This window comes from Chenopodium quinoa, unplaced genomic scaffold (genome assembly GCF_001683475.1).
Source record: "Chenopodium quinoa cultivar QQ74 unplaced genomic scaffold, ASM168347v1, whole genome shotgun sequence".
In the NCBI taxonomy this organism is placed as follows: domain Eukaryota; kingdom Viridiplantae; phylum Streptophyta; class Magnoliopsida; order Caryophyllales; family Amaranthaceae; genus Chenopodium; species Chenopodium quinoa.
Window position 1 is genome coordinate 769,884 of NW_018742410.1, and position 8,636 is coordinate 778,519.

The following is an 8,636-nucleotide window of genomic DNA, read 5'->3' on the forward strand; positions in this document are numbered from 1 at the left end:
CCATTAGAAAAGGTAAAGGACCTGTAAAGTAAGAATTTCCCTTCTTCCATACACTTACAGAATCTTTCAAGTGCTCAATCACAAATGTGCACCAATCCAATTCAGCAATTTTCTTTACATCCATACAACTATACAAGAATTTAATGTATAGTTGTGGGTTGTTTGTTGATCGAATGCAACAATTGACAACACATACCACAAAGTTCCAAAGAAATTCATCAGAAACTGATTTTTCCTTCTTCAATTCTTGAATTCTGTCAATCAATCTCTTGTTGGTTGGACTTCCCTTTTAGAGGTAAAAAAAAACATATAAATTAAAACCTATGGAGATAATAGATCTATTTTAAAGCAAAAAACACTTTAGAACATAAGCAAAGCACTTTAAAACATACAATTTATAACATAAAATTCATACTTTAGAACATAAAATTTAAAACATAACCACATTATATCATCATACTTTTTTGAGGCCAAACTTGCTTCTCCAAGCTTTTAGAAACTTGCTCCATTTCAGATTTGACTCATCATTTGGTTGCTCAATCCTTTTGCCTCCCAATGGCAACCCATAAGCCAAATGAACATCAATTGCCTCCAAAAAGATTTCTTGTTTTGTCTTTGGTAACATCAAACAACATCTCTCCGTGTCAAAATTCGTAACCAAGTTTTCTGTCAACCTAGAATTATAATGAAAAATGTAAGATTTAAAGCACAATACAGCTATATTTAGAATATAATAGTCAATCTTTAGAACATAGAAGATTAAAACATTTAGTATAATATTTAAACTTTTGAACATAATTTAGAACATTATATAATAAAAAAAGTCTATTTTAGAACATAATAAACATACATTAGAACATAACAAAAAATTAATTTAGAACATTAGTGTATAGCAATTCAAACATGAGAGTTCATAATTTTAGAATACAAGAAGTAACTTTAAAACATAAGTAATTTACAACATAATCATATTATTTAGAACATATGCACATAATGTAGAACATAATCATACAATTTACAACATATGCACATAATTTAGAACATAGCTAATTTCGAACATAATCATATTATTTAGAACATATGCACAAAATTTAGAGCATAACTAATTTAGAACATAATCTTATAATTTAGAACATTAGTGTATAGCAATTCAAACATGACAAATCATAATTTTGAACATAACATTGATAATACTTATGATTTTAGAATATGATTTTAGAACATAACATTCTACTACTTACGTAGAATTAATATGGATTGGTAAATCCAATTCCAAAAAGCCTCCAAAACCAATGTTCCGAATAGCTTGCTTTTGTTTTTCCGAAAGATTTATCAACACATCCTTCATGAATTGAGTAGGAGGTACTCTTTGATAAGGTTGCCTCTTAACTAGTTTATCTTGCTCATTAGCTTCTACTACTTGGACATCCTCACCATCTTCTTCTTTTTCAATCTTTCTTTTCTTCTTCTTCACATCCTCACCATGAATAGATAAACATAATTAGAACATAGATAAGCAAAATTAGAACATAAGCGTGCACTTTAGAACATAAAAATAAAGATTGTAAAGATTAAAGAGTATTATTACCTGAGTTTGATTTTTTTTTATTGATTTTTTGTTCCTCCTCACTATCATCTTCCATCTCCTCTTTTTCATCTTTCTCTTTCATCTTTACATCACCCTTATTATCATCCTCACCATCATCTTTACTATCATTATTCTTGTCATCATCCTCTACATTATTACCCTCTTCTTCTTTTTGATCTTTTCCTTCTTCTTGATCTTTTTCTCTTCCTTCCTTTTTTTGCAATTTTCGAGGTGGTTGAAGCCTTGTTGGAAGTTTTCTATGTCTTATAGCAACACTTTTACTTTCAATATGCTTCTCAAATTCCGATCTATCAATTACTTCCGCTTCAACGTTTTCAACTTTCCTTTAAAAACAATCAAAAATAATTAGAATATTATTAACATTAAATAGAGTGCAAATATAAAGGGATAAGATAAACATAAACTATAATGGATACATTTTAGAACATAATACAAATCTTCAGAACATAAGAGAAAACTTTAGAACATAATGGAAAACTTTAGAACATAATGGAAAACTTTAGAACATAATACAAATCTTTAGAACTTAAGGGAAAACTTTAGAAAATAATGAAAAACTTTAGAAAAAAATTTAAAACATAATAGGTAAAGTTTAGAACATTAGTTTAGTTACCTTTTTCTTACATAAGTAATTTCTTCTTCTTGTATATTAGTAACTCCTCCTTCTGATTTTTCTTCATTTTGGCCTTGCATTTTGCTGCAATTTTAAGAAATAAAAAACATTAGTAACATTCCAACATTATTATTATATTTTTGAACATAGGAATAATTTAAAATATGCTGAAAAATAGTTTAGAACATGCTAAAAAAGAGTTTAGAACATGCTGGAGAGTGAAAAACCCAAAATAGAATGAGTAAACTAGAAATTTAAAAGACAAATGAAACAGAAACATGATAAGGTTTGATTGAGTTTATTTTCAGCCCATGTTCTAAATTATTTCAACCTATGTTATAATTTTTTCCTATGTTCCAAATTTTTCTACCTATGTTCTAAAGTTTATTTTCAGCCCTGCAATCACAAGTTCACTACCAACAACCCCTAACCAATTAGCTGCTGCTGCATAAATCAACCACCACACTACAACCCCTACAAACAGGGGCAATCGCACCAACATCACCAATTTGTTCAACCCCTAACTAATTGATGCAAGCAGAATAAGTAATGCCAAGTTGTTCAAGCTATGCTTGCTCATTAATCTTCATACCACCATATGACAACAATAGCCACCATCCATACCACCATATGCAACAAAATCTTCATACAAACATGGCTTCTCCTCTCAATGACAACAACAACCACCAAATCAAGGCAACATGTACAGCAATCCCGGTCACTCGTATTGTGTCCATTGGTAATCCAAAAGATGACTCAGACTCACTACTCATCAAACTCAAAGTCGATTTCAAGCCATTAAATAACATTGACGGAAGAGTGTTATCACACATATCCATCAACAACAAATACCAGATACATATCCATCAACAAGAAAAAAAACAGTGATTTTAAGAAATACTGGACATTCATATTCATAGCTATAATTTCGCTTACTAACGAAATCGAGCATTTAGCAGACATTTTAAAAAAAACGCAAATATCAACTCACGAAATATCAAAAACAAATCAAAAAAACCATAAAAATCGAAAACAGAAAAACCATTAAAATCGAAAAAATCATCGAAAAATCGAACTAAAAAAACATAAAAACGCAAATATCAAATCACGAAATCGCAAAATCAAATCAAATAGTCGGAAAACATAAAATCGCAAAAATCAAAACAATAAATCGCAAAATGTACTTGAACAACATGCTAAGTTCATGGAAATTTGAACAAAATCGAAAAAAAAAACGCAAAATCAAATCAAAAAATCGGAAAACATAAAATCGCAAAAAGCAAACCGAAAAATCGCAAAATCTACTTGAACAACATGCTAAGTTCATGGAAATTTGAACAAAATCGAAAAAAAAACATACTTGAGTCGAAAATCCTTCAAATTGCAATTTCTATGGAGATTTTTGGGGGTTTGCAAAAGAGAATGAGATGAGCACGAAGAGAGAGAAAGTTAGAGGAGAGAGAAAATTTTGATCGGGTGGTAGGGCCGTAGGGGGTATGAGGAAAAATACGTGTTTTAATCTTAACCGTCTAAATTACCTTAATCCTACGGCTGAGATTGGTTCTTATATAACTAGGGTTCTTATATAAGGAGGGGTTCTTACCGGATCCCTCCCCTATATATATATATATATATATATATATATATATATATTATCACCTAGTACATGTATGGTATATTGGTATGATACTATGATATGATAAACTTCATTTTTGTATATCAATTAGATTAGTAGGTTAATATAGGTAATATTCGAATTCTAGCGTAAAATCTCCTCTACATCGAGTATTAATCTTTTGTGCCTTTACTTTATACCAACATATGTGTGAGTACTATTATACTAGAGAGAGCATAGAGATGTCAAAAGTAGGCCTGACCCAAAAAATCAACTTGAAGCGGCAATGATTCGAATTGACATGTAACCAAACATAGGAGATATTCATAACTTATCACCTGGCCCAAAATTAACCGACAACTTATTTGACCCAATATTTTATGACCTAAATACAAATCTGCACCCTACTTGATATTAATAGATGACTAATTAAACAATTTGACTTGAAAGATAACGATTTGAACCTAGCTAAACTAACACCTGACCCAATTCAGATACTAGTTTATCTATTATATAAGTCAATTTTTCATATTCCAAACATAATTTACCTAATTTTGCTTTTGGTAACAAGAAAATAAGTTAGTGTTCCAAAGGAGATAATAATAAGCAAACAAAAAAAAACAGAACCATGAAAAAATTTTAATCTCTTTGACAGGTTGGAATTTTTTAAACCATTCAACATACCTATACCATTCACATACAAGGAAAAATTATAATTATAATATTATTCATCAAAATTTGAAAGCCTAAATTAGTTTTACTCTAAAAGAAAATGAATCATTATTCTTGCAAATTATCATCAATGTTCATCTTTTTTGTTTTATTTTCCTTATTACTACATTCTTCAACAAATGCTACAAGCATAATCCAGGATACTTGCAAAAAAATTTCAAAGGATGATCCGGATGTAAGGTATGATTTCTGCTTACGGGTATTCGGGTCAAACATTCGGAGCTCCGAAGCAACAATCACAATCGAGCAACTAGGTTCTATTTCCTTTAATTTGGGCATATCAAAAGCCACTGCTACAAAATCTAGGATAGAAAATCTCCTAAGGGATAATCCACATACCGACCCGCGTACTATCCGGGTTTTGAAACTATTTTTGGAGCAATATTTGGATGTCATTGTGGATTTAGAAGGAGGGCTTAAAGCCTTACAATCTAAGGATTATTTTGAAGCTAATAATAGGGCAAGTTCGGCCACGATTTCGACCTTAACTTGTAAAGATAATAGAAAGGCAAAGAGAAGAATTCCTACTTTGGTAAAAGAGAATGATGAATTGTTTCAATTGAATTCTATCTCTATTTACGTCACCAACATGTTGTTTGAAAGAGATCATGGGAGGATGATGAGCTTTTGAAGTGCTATTCAAACCTTGATTTGGTTTTATTTTCTTGATGAAGGTTTGTGTAAGATAATATCACATATTCAAATTTCCCTTCCAAAAAAAAAAAAAAAAAAAAAAAAAAAAAAAAAAAAAATTTCTCTTTTAGCAATGGAAAATTAGAAATTAAAGAAGGTATGTATACAAGCTAGAATGTAGATATTTGTAGATTTTTTTTGATATCAGATTGGTGAAAATCAAATTTTTACATGCATGCACAACTTAATTGCCTATGTTTCAAAAAGAGTGTCCTATACATTTGCTTTTAAGCCTTTTATTAGTTACTCCGTATCATTTTATATTTGTTCAAAAAGATCTTTAATTAGTATGATACTTAGTATACTCCCTCCGTGTTTTAATAAGTGTTGTACTTACTATATGCGGCCGTGTTATAATAAGTTACACTTTTTTTTTTGGCAAAAGCTACATTTAAATACTATATCTTTCTTCTCTCATGGTCTTCACTCAAACTCAATACTATTTTTTTATTATTGATTTCCTCTCACATTCATAAATTTTCAATAAACTATTAACCACATTATATTTTTTTACAAATTTTTAAAATTATTTGACGGTCAAAGTGTAACACTTATTAAAAACATTGGGAATAACGTTTTAAGATGTTGATATCATGAGATTAAAAATCAAGATTGTTTCGGGTAAAAACAATTGGACCTTCGGCGAGGTCCTTTTCTGTGGGTTGAAGACTAATCTCGGTCTAAGTGATGACTGGGCCGAGGGTTTCCTGCACAACAAACAACATGTAAACTGGTCTCGGGGGTTGTACGAGGACTCCGATGCCGAAGTCAATACAGTGTTTAGAGAGAGAAAGCTATGCAAGAGTATCAATTGCTTGAGGCTTGAATTGAACAAATGTAGAGAGAGAAGATTAAAGGCTTTTATACCTTTGCTCAATAGATAAATGGACCTTAAATCAAGTAGGCTTGCCACGTTGACTGGTGATGCGTATTTTTGACGGTTTATATTTAATGGAAGGATTTGAGTGATTTTAATTGGTGGAAATTTGAAAGATAGTCTTAGAAGACAACAACTTCTAAGTTTGATCTTAGGAGCTACGATCCCAAAACCCTAGTTAACAACTAGTTTGAACCTTAACAAAGTTCTTTTCAAGCAAAAACTCAATAATCTCAACTTTTTAATTCATAAACGTCCTTCTCAAATAATTGACATACAACTAGTATATATAGGAAAAGAAAATCTATCCTACTTGCCCTGCAAGCAAACTAAAAAAAGCCCTAATAATTAATTAATGAACCAAATTAATGAACCAAGCTAAGAGAGCTCACTAATTAATTAACACAACTTTGGAGCCCAAGGCCCCATAACTACTACGAAGAAAATGATAAAAACATTATTAAAACTCACTTGTAAAACCCCTACTTTAAGAGTAAGGTAAAACCAATATAGTACCTAAATAAAGCAGTAAAAATAGTTATAAGAAAGGGGACTCGATTCACATCATTCCCTCCCTCTTAAAAAAAACCTTGCCCTCAAGTTTCGTTCGGAAGACAAGGTACCAAGTCACTAGCCCTCGTAGTAGCGCAAATTCCCGCTCCAAGAAGTACTTGAAAAGTATCATAATTCTCCCTATGCACAATCTTGAAAGGTCCTTCCTCTAATGGTTCATTCTTACCTCTAGAATTATTAAAGATTTTTTGAGCATTTAAAGATAAGAAAACATAGTCACCAATCTCAAAAGGATGTTGGTTTCTCAATGACAACATATTAGCCTTTCTTTCCTTTTTGTCAAGTTTAGGCATAATCAACAACTCTCTAGTAGGAGCTTGAATAGGTGGCGCTTTAGGGGGTGAAGGATGTAATTGAGACTCTCTTGTCCCCAACCTTCACTGAATAAACATTTGTAACACCGTTAAATAACACCCCTCTGTCATATTGCCAAGGACGACCCAAAAGTATAGAACAAGCAGTCATAGGTAAAATATCACACCACACACTATCAGAATATGAACCCATGGAAAAGTTCACCAAAGCTTGCCTTTTAACTTGCAGTACATCTCCATCATGTAACCAATTAAGCTTGTAAGGAGTGGGATGGTCCCTAGTAGAAAGATTCATAGTGTTAACCAACTTAGTAGATGCAACATTGGTACACGATTTCGTATGATCAACGAGCAACTCCTATCACCTACTTTGCATATAGTATGGAACAAATTTTCCCTTTGCTCATGTGTAGTAGGAGGAACAAAATCAGCATGCAAAACTCTCCTTAAGATACCGATATGGTGATGTTCAGGTTCAAGAGTAATCTTTTCTTGACCGTCAAACTCTTCAAAATCAAACTCTTCCTCTGTATTGAGCAAACATGTACTTTTCTTCTCTTTCTCTTCTTGGTCAAGATAAGCCAACAACATTCTATGTTCCTTCTTGGATACCGTCACTTTGTTACCACAATATCTAGCAATGTGTCCCATGCCTTGGCACTTGAAACAAACTTTTTTCGCCAATGCAGCTTGTTCGGGAGTAACAACAATCATCTTCCTTTCATTGTTTGAATTGTTAGAGTTGATATTCGAACCCTCACCATTAAAGAATGACTTCCTCTCCTTGAAATAAGAAGTTTTCTTTTCTTTCTCCTGTTTCTCAAATCTCTCTGTCAACCTTAAGACATCATCAAAGAACACATAATTTGATGTTTCCACCTTGTGAGAAATCGAAGGTGTCAACCCCTTTATGTATCGTCCAATCTTCATCTCCTCTTTTTCCTGCAAATCACAAAGCATGCACAATTTCTTAAACTCTTTAGTGTATTCAGCAACACTAAGATTCTTTTGTTCAAGATGATTCAACTTCAAGAATTGATCTTGGATAAATACCCGTGGTAGGAACCGTTTCATTAATTGTCTCTTCAACTAACTCCAAGTAGTAATTCGTGGCTCATCTTCTCTCAGTCTCTTGGCAAGTAAATTCTCAAACCATAAAGAAGCGTATCTCGTCAGTTTTAGGTTTGCAACCTTGTACGCTTTTTGCTCATCAAAACCTTTATAGTCAAAGACCTTTTCCATCTAACGAACCCAATCTAAAAAGTCTTCAGCATCCCCATCACCTGTAAATTCCAGAAGTTCCAACAACTTCAAATCTCGATCATTGTCAATTGGAAAATTTCTCATGATTCCCCTAGGTTGTTCATTGTTGATTATTCTTCCTTCCCCAACCACTTGAGTAGACAAGGTTTCAACCCTTTGATTGGTTTGAGCAATGTCCTGTGTACCATTCTCAATTTTCTTATTCATTCGTTCACAACTCATATTAAAAATTTTCATCATATCAGCGAGCATAGTATCAAGATCTTCTTTTGTCAAGGGTGTCGCCATCGTCACAAGTTATGTGCAGTAAATATTCGCAAATAATAATCACCAAAAATTTCTCCAAC